Source organism: Oncorhynchus clarkii, chromosome 29 (genome assembly GCF_045791955.1).
Source record: "Oncorhynchus clarkii lewisi isolate Uvic-CL-2024 chromosome 29, UVic_Ocla_1.0, whole genome shotgun sequence".
Lineage (NCBI taxonomy): Eukaryota > Metazoa > Chordata > Actinopteri > Salmoniformes > Salmonidae > Oncorhynchus > Oncorhynchus clarkii.
In genome coordinates, this window is record NC_092175.1 from 44,961,117 (window position 1) to 44,977,316 (window position 16,200).

The following is a 16,200-nucleotide window of genomic DNA, read 5'->3' on the forward strand; positions in this document are numbered from 1 at the left end:
CACCAAAGTACGTTCATCTCTAGGAGACAGAGCGCGTCTCCTTCCTGAGCGGTATGACGGCTGCGTGGTCCCATGGTGTTTATACTTGCGTACTATTGTTTGTACAGATGAACGTGGTAGCTTCAGGCGTTTGGAAATTGCTCCCAAGGATGAACCAGATTTGGAGGTCTACAATTTTTCTTCTGAGGTCTTGGCTGATTTGTTTTTGATTTTCCCATGATGTCAAGCAAAGAGGCACTGAGTTTGAAGGTAGGCCTTGAAATACTTCCACAGGTACACCTCCAATTGACTCAAAAGAGGTCAATTAGCCTATCAGAAGCTTCTAAAGCCATGACATCATTTTCTGGTATTTTCCAAGCTGTTTAAAGGCACAGTCAACTTAGTGTATGTAAACTTCTGACCCACTGGAATTGTGATACAGTGAATTATAAATGAAATAATCTGTCTGTAAACAATTGTTGGAAAAATTACTTGTCATGTACAAAGTAGATGTCCTAACTGACTTGCCAAAACTATAGTTTGTTAACAAGAAATTTGTGGAGTGGTTCAAAAATGAGTTTTAATGACTCCAACCTAAGTGTATGTAAACTTCCGACTTCAACTGTACGCTGGTGGGGGACCGACGTACCAGACGCCCTGGTGGGGGACCGACGTACCAGATGCGCTGGTGGGGGACCGACGTACCAGACGCCCTGGTGGGGGACCGACGTCCCAGACGCGCTGGTGGAGGACCGACGTCCCAGACGCGCTGGTGGAGGACCGACGCCCTGGTGGGGGACCGACGTCCCAGACGCCCTGGTGGGGGACCGACGTCCCAGACGCCCTGGTGGGGGCCCGACGTACCAGACGCCCTGGTGGGGGACCGACGTACCAGACGCCCTGGTGGGGGACCGACGTCCCAGACGCGCTGGTGGAGGACCGACGTCCCAGACGCGCTGGTGGAGGACCGACGTCCCAGACACCCTGGTGGAGGACCGACGTACCAGACGCCCTGGTGGAGGACCGACGTACCAGACGCCCTGGTGGAGGACCGACGTACCAGACGCCCTGGTGGGGGACCGACGTACCAGACGCCCTGGTGGGCGACCGACGTCCCAGTGGAGGACCGACGTACCAGTGGAGGACCGACGTACCAGACGCCCTGGTGGGGGACCGACGTACCAGACGCCCTGGTGGGGGACCGACCAGGATAACGTAGTCACTATGCAGTTTAAACATCCAGGATACCCTAGTCACTATGCAGTTTAAACATCCAGGATACCCTAGTCACTATGCAGTTTAAACACCCAGGATACCCTAGTCACTATGCAGTTTAAACATCCAGGATACCCTAGTCACTATGCAGTTTAAACATCCAGGATACCCTAGTCACTATGCAGTTTAAACATCCAGGATACCCTAGTCACTATGCAGTTTAAACATCCAGGATACCCTAGACACTATGCAGTTTAAACATCCAGGATACCCTAGTCACTATGCAGTTGAAACATCCAGGATACCCTAGACACTATGCAGTTTAAACATCCAGGATACCCTAGTCACTATGCAGTTTAAACATCCAGGATACCCTAGTCACTATGCAGTTTAAACATCCAGGATACCCTAGTCACTATGCAGTTGAAACATCCAGGATACCCTAGTCACTATGCAGTTGAAACATCCAGGATACCCTAGTCACTATGCAGTTTAAACATCCAGGATACCCTAGTCACTATGCAGTTTAAACATCCAGGATACCCTAGTCACTATGCAGTTGAAACATCCAGGATACCCTAGTCACTATGCAGTTTAAACATCCAGGATACCCTAGTCACTATGCAGTTTAAACATCCAGGATACCCTAGTCACTATGCAGTTTAAACATCCAGGATACCCTAGTCACTATGCAGTTTTGAGAGTGCAAAGCTTAAGTATAACAAAATACAAAATATAATTTCCTGAAGTAAATGTGGTGTGTTGTTGGTCTTAAAGTATTAATGGTTGTAAAATAGTAGTTGTGGTAGAAATTACAGCACTTTTTAAAATTCATATTTATTCCTCTAACTTTCTCACTCATAATTATTCACAATTTATTAAGGATTATTCATAATTATGGTAGCGTCGATATTACTATGGACGTATTTAGAATCACATTATTTTCTTATTTACAATAAAAGTGACTCCAAAATGACTACGTTATTTACCGTTCGTTTCTATTGGGCACAAAATAATCTGAATCACAAACGAAACAAATAGCAAATGAATTGTACAAGTTTTTAGTCACAAGCTATGCATGCTATGAAATGTGAGAACAAGTACTTCACTTTTTTACTCATTTAGTCCCAAATGCTTTTGGTCCACTAAAATGGGAGGAGGAACTATGTACATAAAGTGCTGTAATTTCTCAACGGTTCAGCTGATATGGATGAAACTACCAGCAAATTAAAGCTGTCGGTTTGCACATCTAAAGTAGTGCACTACATAGGGAATAGGGTGCCATAGGGCTCTGGTCTAAAGTAGTGCACTATATAGGGAATAGGGTTCCATAGGGCTCTGGTCTAAAGTAGTGCACTATATAGGGAATAGGGTTCCATAGGGCTCTGGTCTAAAGTAGTGCACTATATAGGGAATAGGGTTCCATAGGGCTCTGGTCTAAAGTAGTGCACTATATAGGGAATAGGGTTCCATAGGGCTCTGGTCTAAAGTAGTGCACTATATAGGGAATAGGGTTCCATAGGGCTCTGGTCTAAAGTAGTGCACTATATAGGGAATAGGGTTCCATAGGGCTCTGGTCTAAAGTAGTGCACTATATAGGGAATAGGGTTCCATAGTGCTCTGGTCTAAAGTAGTGCACTATATAGGGAATAGGGTGCCATAGGGTTCTGATCTAAAGTAGTGCACTACATAGGGAATAGGGCTCTGGTCTAAAGTAGTGTATATAGGGAATAGGGTGCCATAGGGCTCTGGTCTAAAGTAGTGCACTATATAGGGAATAGGGTTCCATAGGGCTCTGGTCTAAAGTAGTGCACTATATAGGGAATAGGGTTCCATAGGTCTCTGGTCTAAAGTAGTGCTCTATATATAGGGAATAGGGTTCCATAGGTCTCTGGTCTAAAGTAGTGCACTATATAGGGAATAGGGTTCCATAGGGCTCTGGTCTAAAGTAGTGCGCTATATAGGGAATAGGGTTCCATAGGGCTCTGGTCTAAAGTAGTGCACTATATAGGGAATAGGGTTCCATAGGGCTCTGGTCTAAAGTAGTGCACTATATAGGGAATAGGGTGCCATAGCCATTGTATCATTTAAAATCCAAAGTGCTAGAGTTCAGAACCAAAACAACAACAACAGTTCTCACTGTCCCAATACTTTTGGAGCTTACTATTTGTCCCAATCAGAAACGAGTATTCAACAATCCTGTGGTGTGATAGGAGATGCTCCTGAGTCTGTCTGTCTGTGTAAATGGGAGGAGGAGGGGGGGGGGGCTTTCCAAGTCGTGTGTCCTGTCCTATGTAAATCACTTGGTCACGATGAGCCGATTGACGCTTGTGAGCAGGTGCCAATGATAGGAGATACTCCAGAATGTGTGTTGGAAAAATTCTGAATGAGTGTCACGGGGAGAGATGGGGGCGCGGAGTGCTTCCCAAGTCCTGTGTCTCTCTGTTTGGTCGGTCAAAAGCACTGAGTCACGGTGATCCAGCTTGCGGATTTGGCAGGGACTTCTGAGGTGTTACCACACACACACACACACACACACACACACACACTGCCCTAAATAGTAGCACATATAGACTGAGAGATCCTATCAGGAAATTCATGCTTTCCTTCTTAACATATAGATATAACAGAATCATTATTCTATATAAAAAATGATAAGCTGAAGTCACTGTGGTGTTACACACTATTGTGTTGACTATCTGCCACACGTGGCCCTGGGCCGGTCTTTACCTGGGTCACACGTGGCCCTGGGCCGGTCTTTACCTGGGTCACACGTGGCCCTGGGCCGGTCTTTACCTGGGTCACACGTGGCCCTGGGCCAGAATGTCTTGTCAGACAGTCCTGTGTGTGTGTGTTTGTGTGTGTGTGAGAGAGATCAATACAGGCCTGGTCGGAGGTTGTGTATGAGTGTTAGCTGCGTCTCCTTAGAGAGATGTTTGTGTGTGTGCCTCCCAAGTGTTTGTGTGACCTCTGTGTGACCTCTGTAGCGTGAGGGTGACAGGGAGGATGTGATAGGTTGTCTCTGGAGGTCTATACTGAGCTCATTAAAACAGAAACACTGATGGGTTGACACACACACACAGAGAGAGATAACATGGAATACACTGAGAGGTAATTAACAACAGTTGAATGTTTTATTCACAGCACACACTGGATAACAGTAGAGAGAGTTGGTTGGTGTGTGTGTGTGTGTGTGCTCTGTCTCTGTCGGTCATGCTAGGGGCTATGTTCTGTGGTCTTGGCAATGCTGTGTGTGTTGACTCAATTGGTGTGTTTTTTTAAAAATGGCAATGTAGCTTAAATGTCAAGTAGGCGGGACGTCCCAATAACCTCTCCTTCCTCCTGAAGTGTACACTCGTTCACTACTCCCCACATTTGAGAACATTGGATTGGTATCGGCATGGGCTGAAGGGAGTGTCCATATACCAGATTATTATTTCCTTTCAAATCCACAAAGGGAAGTGAACAAGTTTCACGTTTCGGAAGATAAGAGAGATTTGCGACGCAGCCACAGTGGGTCTAATGGTAATGTAGCTAAATGTCGACCACAGTGGGTCTAATGGTAATGTAGCTAAATGTCAACCACAGTGGGTCTAATGGCAATGGAGCTAAATGTCAACCACAGTGGGTCTAATGGTAATGGAGCTAAATGTCAACCACAGTGGGTCTAATGGTAATGGAGCTAAGTGTCAGCCACAGTGTGTCCTATGGTAATGTAGCTAAGTGTCAGCCACAGTGTGTCCTATGGTAATGTAGCTAAATGTCAGCCACAGTGGGTCTAATGGTAATGGAGCTAAATGTCAACCACAGTGGGTCTAATGGTAATGGAACTAAATGTCAGCCACAGTGGGTCTAATGGTAATGGAACTAAATGTCAGCTACAGTGGGTCTAATGGTAATGGAGCTAAATGTCAACCACAGTGGGTCTAATGGTAATGGAGCTAAATGTCAACCACAGTGGGTCTAATGGTAATGTAGCGAAATGTCAACCACAGTGTGTCTAATGGTAATGGAGCTAAATGTCAACCACAGTGGGTCTAATGGTAGTGGAGAAAAATGTCAACCACAGTGGGTCTAATGGTAATGGAGCTAAGTGTCAGCCACAGTGGGTCTAATGGTAATGGAGCTAAATGTCATCCACAGTGGGTCTAATGGTAATGGAGCTAAGTCAACCACAGTGGGTCTAATGGTAATGGAGCTAAATGTCAACCACAGTGCGTCTAATGGTAATGGCGCTAAGTGTCAACCACGGTGGGTCTAATGGTAATGGAGCTAAATGTCAGCTAGTGGGTCTAATGGTAATTGAGCTAAATGTCAACCACAGTGGGTCTAATGGTAATGGAGCTAAATGTCAACCACAGTGGGTCTAATGGTAATGGAGCTAAATGTCAACCACAGTGGGTCTAATGGTAATGTAGCGAAATGTCAGCCACAGTGTGTCTAATGGTAATGGAGCGAAATGTCAACCACAGTGGGTCTAATGGTAATGTAGTTAAATGTCAACCACAGTGGGTCTAATGGTAATGTAGCTAAATGTCAACCACAGTGGGTCTAATGGTAATGGAGCTAAATGTCAACCACAGTGGGTCTAATGGTAATGGAGAAAAATGTCAACCACAGTGGGTCTAATGGTAATGGAGCTAAGTGTCAACCACAGTGGGTCTAATGGTAATGGAGCTAAATGTCAACCACAGTGGGTCTAATGGTAATGGAGCTAAGTCAACCACAGTGGGTCTAATGGTAATGGAGCTAAATGTCAGCTAGTGGGTCTAATGGTAATGTAGCTAAATGTCAACCACAGTGCGTCTAATGGTAATGGAGCTAAGTGTCAACCACGGTGGGTCTAATGGTAATGGAGCTAAATGTCAGCTAGTGGGTCTAATGGTAATTGAGCTAAATGTCAGCTACAGCGGGTCTAATGGTAATGGAGCTAAATGTCAACCACAGTGGGTCTAATGGTAATGAGGCTAAATGTCAACCACAGTGGGTCTAATGGTAATGGAGCTAAATGTCAACCACCGTGGGTCTAATGGTAATGGGGCTTAATGTCAACCACAGTGGGTCTAATGGTAATGGAACTAAATGTCAGCCACATTGTGTCTAATGGTAATGGAGCGAAATGTCAACCACAGTGGGTCTAATGGTAATGTAGTTAAATGTCAACCACAGTGGGTCTAATGGTAATGTAGCTAAATGTCAACCACAGTGGGTCTAATGGTAATGGAGCTAAATGTCAACCACAGTGGGTCTAATGGTAATGGAGCTAAATGTCAACCACAGTGGGTCTAATGGTAATGGAGAAAAATGTCAACCACAGTGGGTCTAATGGTAATGGAGCTAAATGTCAACCACAGTGGGTCTAATGGTAATGGAGCTAAATGTCAACCACAGTGGGTCTAATGGTAATGGAGAAAAATGTCAACCACAGTGGGTCTAATGGTAATGGAGCTAAATGTCAACCACAGTGGGTCTAATGGTAATGGAGCTAAATGTCAGCTAGTGGGTCTAATGGTAATGTAGCTAAATGTCAACCACAGTGCGTCTAATGGTAATGGAGCTAAGTGTCAACCACGGTGGGTCTAATGGTAATGAAGCTAAATGTCAGCTAGTGGGTCTAATGGTAATTGAGCTAAATGTCAGCTACAGCGGGTCTAATGGTAATGGAGAAAAATGTCAACCACAGTGGGTCTAATGGTAATGGAGCTAAATGTCAACCACAGTGGGTCTAATGGTAATGGAGCTAAATGTCAGCTAGTGGGTCTAATGGTAATGTAGCTAAATGTCAACCACAGTGCGTCTAATGGTAATGGAGCTAAGTGTCAACCACGGTGGGTCTAATGGTAATGGAGCTAAATGTCAGCTAGTGGGTCTAATGGTAATTGAGCTAAATGTCAGCTACAGCGGGTCTAATGGTAATGGAGCTAAATGTCAACCACAGTGGGTCTAATGGTAATGGAGCTAAATGTCAACCACAGTGGGTCTAATGGTAATGGAGAAAAATGTCAACCACAGTGGGTCTAATGGTAATGGAGCTAAATGTCAACCACAGTGGGTCTAATGGTAATGGAGCTAAATGTCAGCTAGTGGGTCTAATGGTAATGTAGCTAAATGTCAACCACAGTGCGTCTAATGGTAATGGAGCTAAGTGTCAACCACGGTGGGTCTAATGGTAATGGAGCTAAATGTCAGCTAGTGGGTCTAATGGTAATTGAGCTAAATGTCAGCTACAGCGGGTCTAATGGTAATGGAGCTAAATGTCAACCACAGTGGGTCTAATGGTAATGGAGCTAAATGTCAACCACAGTGCGTCTAATGGTAATGGAGCTAAGTGTCAACCACGGTGGGTCTAATGGTAATGGAGCTAAATGTCAGCTAGTGGGTCTAATGGTAATTGAGCTAAATGTCAGCTACAGTGGGTCTAATGGTAATGGAGCTAAATGTCAACCACAGTGTGTCTAATGGTAATGGGGCTAAATGTCAACCACAGTGGGTCTAATGGTAATGTAGCGAAATGTCAGCCACAGTGGGTCTAATGGTAATGGAGCTAAATGTCAACCACAGTGTGTCTAATGGTAATGGGTCTAAATGTCAACCACAGTGGGTCTAATGGTAATGGAGCTAAATGTCAGCTAGTGGGTCTAATGGTAATGTAGCTAAATTTCAACCACAGTGCGTCTAATGGTAATGGAGCTAAGTGTCAACCACGGTGGGTCTAATGGTAATGGAGCTAAATGTCAGCTAGTGGGTCTAATGGTAATTGAGCTAAATGTCAGCTACAGCGGGTCTAATGGTAATGGAGCTAAATGTCAACCACAGTGGGTCTAATGGTAATGGAGCTAAATGTCAGCTAGTGGGTCTAATGGTAATTGAGCTAAATGTCAGCTACAGCGGGTCTAATGGTAATGGAGCTAAATGTCAACCACAGTGGGTCTAATGGTAATGGAGCTAAATGTCAACCACAGTGGGTCTAATGGTAATGGAGCTAAATGTCAACCACAGTGGGTCTAATGGTAATGGAGCTAAATGTCAGCTAGTGGGTCTAATGGTAATGGAGCTAAATGTCAGCTACAGTGGGTCTAATGGTAATGGAGCTAAATGTCAACCACAGTGTGTCTAATGGTAATGGGGCTAAATGTCAACCACAGTGGGTCTAATGGTAATGGAGCTAAATGTCAGCTAGTGGGTCTAATGGTAATGTAGCTAAATTTCAACCACAGTGCGTCTAATGGTAATGGAGCTAAGAGTCAACCACGGTGGGTCTAATGGTAATGGAGCTAAATGTCAGCTAGTGGGTCTAATGGTAATTGAGCTAAATGTCAGCTACAGCGGGTCTAATGGTAATGGAGCTAAATGTCAACCACAGTGGGTCTAATGGTAATGGAGCTAAATGTCAACCACAGTGGGTCTAATGGTAATGGAGCTAAATGTCAACCACAGTGGGTCTAATGGTAATGGAGAAAAATGTCAACCACAGTGGATCTAATGGTAATGGAGCTAAATGTCAACCACAGTGGGTCTAATGGTAATGGAGCTAAATGTCAACCACAGTGCGTCTAATGATAATGGAGCTAAGTGTCAACCACGGTGGGTCTAATGGTAATGGAGCTAAATGTCAGCTAGTGGGTCTAATGGTAATTGAGCTAAATGTCAGCTACAGCGGGTCTAATGGTAATGGAGCTAAATGTCAACCACAGTGGGTCTAATGGTAATGGAGCTAAATGTCAACCACAGTGCGTCTAATGGTAATGGAGCTAAGTGTCAACCTCGGTGGGTCTAATGGTAATGGAGCTAAATGTCAGCTAGTGGGTCTAATGGTAATTGAGCTAAATGTCAGCTACAGTGGGTCTAATGGTAATGGAGCTAAATGTCAACCACAGTGGGTCTAATGGTAATGGAGCTAAATGTCAACCACAGTGTGTCTAATGGTAATGGGGCTAAATGTCAGCTAGTGGGTCTAATGGTAATGGAGCTAAATGTCAACCACAGTGGGTCTAATGGTAATGGAGCTAAATGTCAGCTAGTGGGTCTAATGGTAATGGAGCTAAATGTCAACCACAGTGGGTCTAATGGTAATGTAGCTAAATGTCAACCACAGTGTGTCTAATGGTAATGGAGCTAAATGTCAACCACAGTGGGTCTAATGGTAATGGAGCTAAATGTCAACCACAGTGGGTCTAATGGTAATGGAGCTAAATGTCAACCACAGTGGGTCTAATGGTAATGGAGCTAAATGTCAACCACAGTGGGTCTAATGGTAATGTAGCTAAATGTCAACCACAGTGGGTCTAATCGTAATGTAGCTAAATGTCAACCACAGTGGGTCTAATGGTAATGTAGCGAAATGTCAGCCACAGTGGGTCTAATGGTAATGGAGCTAAATGTCAACCACAGTGGGTCTAATGGTAATGGAGCTAAGTGTCAACCACAGTGGGTCTAATGGTAATGGTGCTAATTGTCAGCTAGTGGGTCTAATGGTAATGTAGCTAAATGTCAACCACAGTGGGTCTAATGGTAATGGTGCTAATTGTCAGCTAGTGGGTCTAATGGTAATGTAGCTAAATGTCAACCACAGTGGGTCTAATGGTAATGGAGCTAAATGTCAGCTAGTGGGTCTAATGGTAATGGAGCTAAATGTCAGCTACAGTGGGTCTAATGGTAATGGAGCTAAATGTCAACCACAGTGTGTCTAATGGTAATGGGGCTAAATGTCAACCACAGTGTGTCTAATGGTAATGGGGATTAATGTCAACCACAGTGGGTCTAATGGTAATGGAGCTAAATGTCAGCTAGTGGGTCTAATGGTAATGGAGCTAAATGTCAGCGAGTGGGTCTAATGGTAATGGAGCTAAATGTCAACCACAGTGGGTCTAATGGTAATGGAGCTAAATGTCAACCACAGTGGGTCTAATGGTAATGGAGCTAAATGTCAACCACAGTGGGTCTAATGGTAATGGAGCTAAATGTCAACCACAGTGGGTCTAATGGTAATGGAACTAAATGTCAACCACAGTGGGTCTAATGGTAATGTAGCTCAATGTCAACCACAGTGGGTCTAATGGTATTAGGGCTAAATGTCAACCACAGTGGGTCTAATGGTAATGGAGCTAAATGTCAACCTCAGTGGGTCTAATGGTAATGGAGCTAAATGTCAACCACAGTGGTTCTAATGGTAATGTAGCTAAATGTCAACCACGGTATGTTTTCTAGGTCCAATTATCTAGTTGCTGTCCCTTCTGTGGAGAATCACTTTAATTCTCACATCAAAGACTGTAGGCCTTGTCTTTAAAACACAGTGAAAACTCTAATGAAACGCCAAGGGAGACGGGGGAGGGGGAGAAGGAGGGAGACGGGGGAGACCGCGGAGGGGGAGGGGGAGACCGCGGAGGGGGAGGGGGAGACCGCGGAGGGGGAGGGGGAGACCGCGGAGGGGGAGAGGGAGACACCGGGGAGGGGGAGAGGGAGACACCGGGGAGGGGGAGAGGGAGACACCGGGGAGAGGCAGAAGGAGAGAGGGAGAAGGAGAGAGGGAGACCGCGGAGGGGGAGAGGGAGACCGCGGAGGGGGAGAGGGAGACCGCGGGGAGAGGGAGACGGAGACACCGGGGAGGGGGAGAAGGAGACCGCGGAGGGGGAGAGGGAGACCGCGGAGGGGGAGAGGGAGACCGCGGAGGGGGAGAGGGAGACCGCGGAGGGGGAGAGGGAGACCGCGGAGGGGGAGAGGGAGACCGGGGAGAGGGAGACCGCGGAGGGGGAGAGGGAGACCGCGGAGGGGGAGAGGGAGACCGCGGAGGAGGAGAAGGAGACCGCGGAGAGGGAGAAGGAGAGAGGGAGACCGCAGAGAAGGAGACCGCGGAGGGGGAGAAGGAGAGCGGGAGACCGCGGAGGGGGAGAAGGAGACCGCGGAGGGGGAGAAGGAGAGAGGGAGGCCGCTGAGGGGGAGAAGGAGACCGCGGAGGGGGAGAAGGAGAGAGGGAGACCGTGGAGGGGGAGACCGGATAGGGGGAGAAGGAGACATTGCATAAGCAACTAACAGTGCAAATAGAGTCATGTATGAATGACGGGGGAGAGGATAAATGGGCAGATACATTTGGGTTATTTACATTGGTATTTCAGACATGCTGGTTGGCCATGTTCTTGTGGTAGCAGGTCACACGTTGCTGCTGGCACCCTGGTATGTCGCCTAAAGGCTTGTCAAATTGTTTTGTTTGAATTATTTCTGGGTGGGTGTGTGTAATCTGAGGTGTGTGTGTGTGTAATCTGAGGGAGGTGTGTGTGTGTGTGTGTGTGTGTAATCTGAGGGAGGTGTGTGTGTGTGTGTGTGTGTAATCTGAGGAAGGTGTGTGTGTGTGTGTGTAATCTGAGGGAGGTGTGTGTGTGTGTGTAATCTGAGGGAGGTGTGTGTGTAATCTGAGGGAGGTGTGTGTGTGTGTGTAATCTGAGGGAGGTGTGTGTGTAATCTGAGGGAGGTGTGTGTGTGTGTGTAATCTGAGGGAGGTGTGTGTGTGTAATCTGAGGGAGGGGTGTGTGTGTGTGTAATCTGAGGGAGGTGTGTGTCAAAAGGTTAAAAAAAAAAATGTCCCATTTTCAGGACCCTGTCTTTCAAAGATAATTTGTAAAAATTCAAATAACTTCGGATCTTCATTGTAAAGGGTTTGAACACTGTTTCCCATGCTTGATCAATGAACCATAAACAATTAATGAACATGCACCTGTGGGACGGTCGTTAAGACCCTAACAGTTTACAGACGGTAGGCAATTAAGGTCACAGTTATGAAAATTAGGACACTAAAGAGGCCTTTCTACTGACTCTGAAAAACACCAAAAGAAATATGCCCAGGGTCCCTGCTCACCTGTGTGAACGTGCCTTAGGCATGCTGCAAGGAGGCATGAGGACTGCAGATGTAGCCTGGGCAATACATTTCAATGTCCGTACTGTGAGACGCCTAAGACAGGACAGGTCACGTATAACAACACCTGCACCGGATGGGTACAATGAACATCACACCTGCGGGACAGATACAGGATGGCAACAACAACTGCCCGAGTTACACCAGGAACGCACAATCCTTCCATCAGTGCTCAGACTGTCTGCAATAGGCTGAGAGAGGCTGGACTGAGGGCTTGTAGGCCTGTTGTCTGGTGAGGACCTGCCTTACATCACCTGCAACAACGTTGCCTATGGGTACAAACCCACCGTCACTGGACCAGACAGGACTGGCAAAAAGTGCTCTTCACTGGCGAGTCACGGTTTTGTCTCACCAGGGGTGATGGTCGGATTTGCGTTTATCGTCGAAGGAATGAGCGTTACACCGAGGCCTGTACTCTGGAGCGGGATCGAGGTGGATGGTCCGTCATGGTCTGGGGCGGAGTGTCACAGCATCATCGGACTGAGCTTGTTGTCATTGCAGGCAATCTCAACGCTGTGCGTTACAGGGAAGACATCCTCCTCCCTCAGGTGGTACACTTCCTGCAGGCTCATCCTGACATGATCCTCCAGCATGACAATGCCACCAGCCATACCTCTCGTTCTGTTTGTGATTTCCTGCAAGACAGGTATATCAGTGTTCTGCCATGGCCAGCGAAGAGCCCGGATCTCAATCCCATTGAGCACGTCTGGGACCTGTTAGATCGGAGGGTGAGGGCTAGGATCATTCCCCCCAGAAATGTCTGGGACCTGTTGGATCGGAGGGTGAGGGCTAGGATCATTCCCCCCCAGAAATGTCTGGTGAAAGAGTGGGGTAACATCTCACAGCAAGAACTGGCATGCGGGGTAACATCTCACAGCAAGAACTGGCACATCTGGTGCAGTCCATGAGGAGGAGATGCACTGCAGTACTTAATGCAGCTGGTGGCCACACCAGATATTGACTGTCACTTTTAATTTTGACCCCACCCTTTGTTCAAGGATACATTATTCAATTTCTGTTAGTCACATGTCTGTGGAACTTGTTCAGTTTATGTCTCAGTTGTTGAATCTTGTTATGTTCATACAAATATTTACACATGTTAAGTTTGCTGAAAATAAACACAGTTTACAGTGACGTTTTTATATTGTGTAGATTCAGTTCCACCAAGGATGACGAGCCGCCAGAACCCAGGACAGCCGTAAGAAGACTTGCACACAAAGATTTGTATTTTTCCTTGGAGGACATTGAACTGCCTTACTCCGGTGTGGTAGGATTCTTTGTTGCAAGACATCATTGCATCATACATGGCCATAAGAACACACCACATTGTCACACCTAACAGTGTTTATTGATCGGCACAGTCACTCACATTTGATTCCATCTCATAGTGGTTTATAGGTCAGTATTTGTGAACTGGATTTTGTTTTTCTGTGGATTCATGTTTATTGTATTGAACTTTGAAAGCCCAGTGACCCCTCAGATTTAGAATATACTTGTACAGTGGTTCCTCCTTTTAAAAGCTGCGAGCTTTAGAGGTACCCTCGTCACGGCGCCATTGCTCCAGACCACCACAAGGGGGAGGTAGAGCACTCGTTATGCATTTGGGTCCCAAGGTTTGTGTATGACCAATCATATCGAGTGGTTCCAATGACGATTTTGAATTCGTCAGCCATCTTCAGCAAAGATGGCTGACGAAACATTTTCGGGAGGCAAATTCAAGTAGTTATAACAGCATAACGAGTCAAGCAAAACATTTACAATTGAGAGGAATATGTTGGTGTAGAGACAAACGATTGTGTGTATTCTTTTGTCAAAGTTAATTTACGAAAATCGCTATTTTGCAAGTTTTTTTTTCTTTTTTTCTGTCATATCCAATACCAGGTGTGTCAAACTCCATTCTTTTAATGATACTGTGTCTCCATGTATGTATTACAGATATACACTTCAACAGTGTTTACCACTCCTGCTCCTGGGACATCAATGATTACACATTGTAACCATGCAACAGACTAGAAACATGATGTTTTAATTCATATATAAAGAACCCGTGAACCTCCAGGTGTCCATCATTAATACTGTGTCTCCAGAAGTGTCTGTCCGTGACTGATGCAACCTTTAAAACGCATTAAAGACAGAGTTAATGAGTACGTGAGGTCACGAGAGAAAGTCTGGACATGGGCCTGCTCTCCCTTATGTAAGGAATTAGGCACTTTCCCATGTTACCTACAGTATGTACTGTAGGCTATGTTTACTTGTCAGACTACACAGTAGCCTAATAAATAAATGCAGGTGGCTTAAATCTTCAGAATGCTTTATTATCCAACTGTAAAAGCATATACTGTACAGTACTGTGTACAGTACAGTACTGTACTGTGTTTCATCATCAGCATCTTTATGCTTTTGTTAATAATAAAATTATAATAAATAATAATAAATAATAATAATAAAATTATTATTAAAATACAGATGTTGATTTAGTTATGGATCCATAAATCAAATCAAATTTTATTTGTCACATACACATGGTTAGGAGATGTTAATGCTCTGCTCCAGTGTAGCGAAATGCTTGTGCTTCTAGTTCCGACCATGCAGTAATAACCAACAAGTAATCTAACTAACAATTCCAAAGCTACTGTCTTATACACAAGTGTAAGGGGATAAAGAATATGTATATATGGATGAGTGATGGTACAGAGCAGCATAACAAATGACTTGTTGAAATATGCCATGATATTCTTATTGAATATAAACAAGTGATGTTTAGCTTTTTTGCCTGTTTGTTTTGTTTGTTTTGTTTGTTTTGTTTCACTCTTGGGTAAAACGAAATCTCTAAAATATTGTTACTTTTTAAACAAAGTGATTATTATTATGTATTAATTAATTGAGAATTATATAAGCCCCTTAGGATCTGTGATAATATCGAACGGAAAATGTCTCTGACATATTAATTTAGAGTCCTCCAATCCTCTAAATGTAATTTATTGAAAAATAATATTTTTTGATATACTGTAGGCCTACCATAGACGAAATGAGTCTCACTAGTGTTGAGTAGTGTCTGTCTAATTCTGTAGGAGACATCACAACTATGAAATAACACCTATGGAATCACGTTGTACAGCGCCATATTTTCCGTTCCATTCTAACAGAAACCCAGAGTAATTTTTTTGTTTTTCATGGAATAGAAACACCAGAATATTAATGAAATTAAGTACCAGTCAAAAGTTCGGACAAACCTACTCATTCCAGTATTTTTCTGTCATCAAGGCGAAGGGTGGCTACTTTGAAGAATCTATAACACTTAAAAAAAAATATATAGTAAAATAAATAAATATAATAATAAATAAAATAGAAAGGATTTTTTTTCCCACTCCGGAGCGAGTGCTCATATGAAGTGGCAATGTTAAAGTGATCATTTGAAACAGGTCATATATGCTAGATTTTTTACAACTTTAGTTGTGAATGATACCAACCTTTAGAATGTGTTAGAAATCAAAACATATTTGGGCATGACGGGACTGTAAACTATTGATGATCTGAGAAAGTAGGGAGAAAAAAAGCTTGTTCTCTGTTCCTTGTCTCAGGCTGGTCAAACTGTCTCATCAAGTGATCCTATTTTCACTCATCAAACTATTCTCAATGTAATCTTGTCTTTACTTAATGTCAAATGTGTTTACATTTAGAATGTCCCATTATCAAAGGGACTGGAGCAGGGACTGGGAAAGGGGCAGGGACTGGGGCAGGGACTGGGGCAGGGACTGGGGCAGGGATAGGGACTGGAGCAGGGACTGGAGCAGGGACTGGAGCAGGGGGGGGACTGGAGCAGGGACTGGGGCAGGGGGGGACTGGAGCAGGGACTGGGGCAGGAGCAGGGACTGGGGCAGGAGCAGGGACTGGGGCAGGGGGGGGGGACTCGGGCAGGGACTGGAGCAGGGACCTGGGCAGGGGGGGGGGGGCTGGGGCAGGGACTGGAGCAGGGACTGGGGCAGGGGGGGACTGGAGCAGGGACTGGGGCAGGAGCAGGGACTGGGGCAGGAGCAGGGACTGGGGCAGGGGGGGGGGGACTCGGGCAGGGACTGGAGCAGGGACCTGGGCAGGGGGGG

At 45.3% G+C, this 16,200-nt stretch overlaps 1 protein-coding gene across 1 annotated transcript in view; it reads left to right on the forward strand.

Moving 5' to 3' along the window:
- LOC139388709 (glucan (1,4-alpha-), branching enzyme 1a) overlaps positions 1-16,200 on the forward strand; it is a 193,009-nt gene that overhangs the window by 17,926 nt on the left and 158,883 nt on the right. The gene's annotated exons all lie outside the window — the stretch shown is intronic.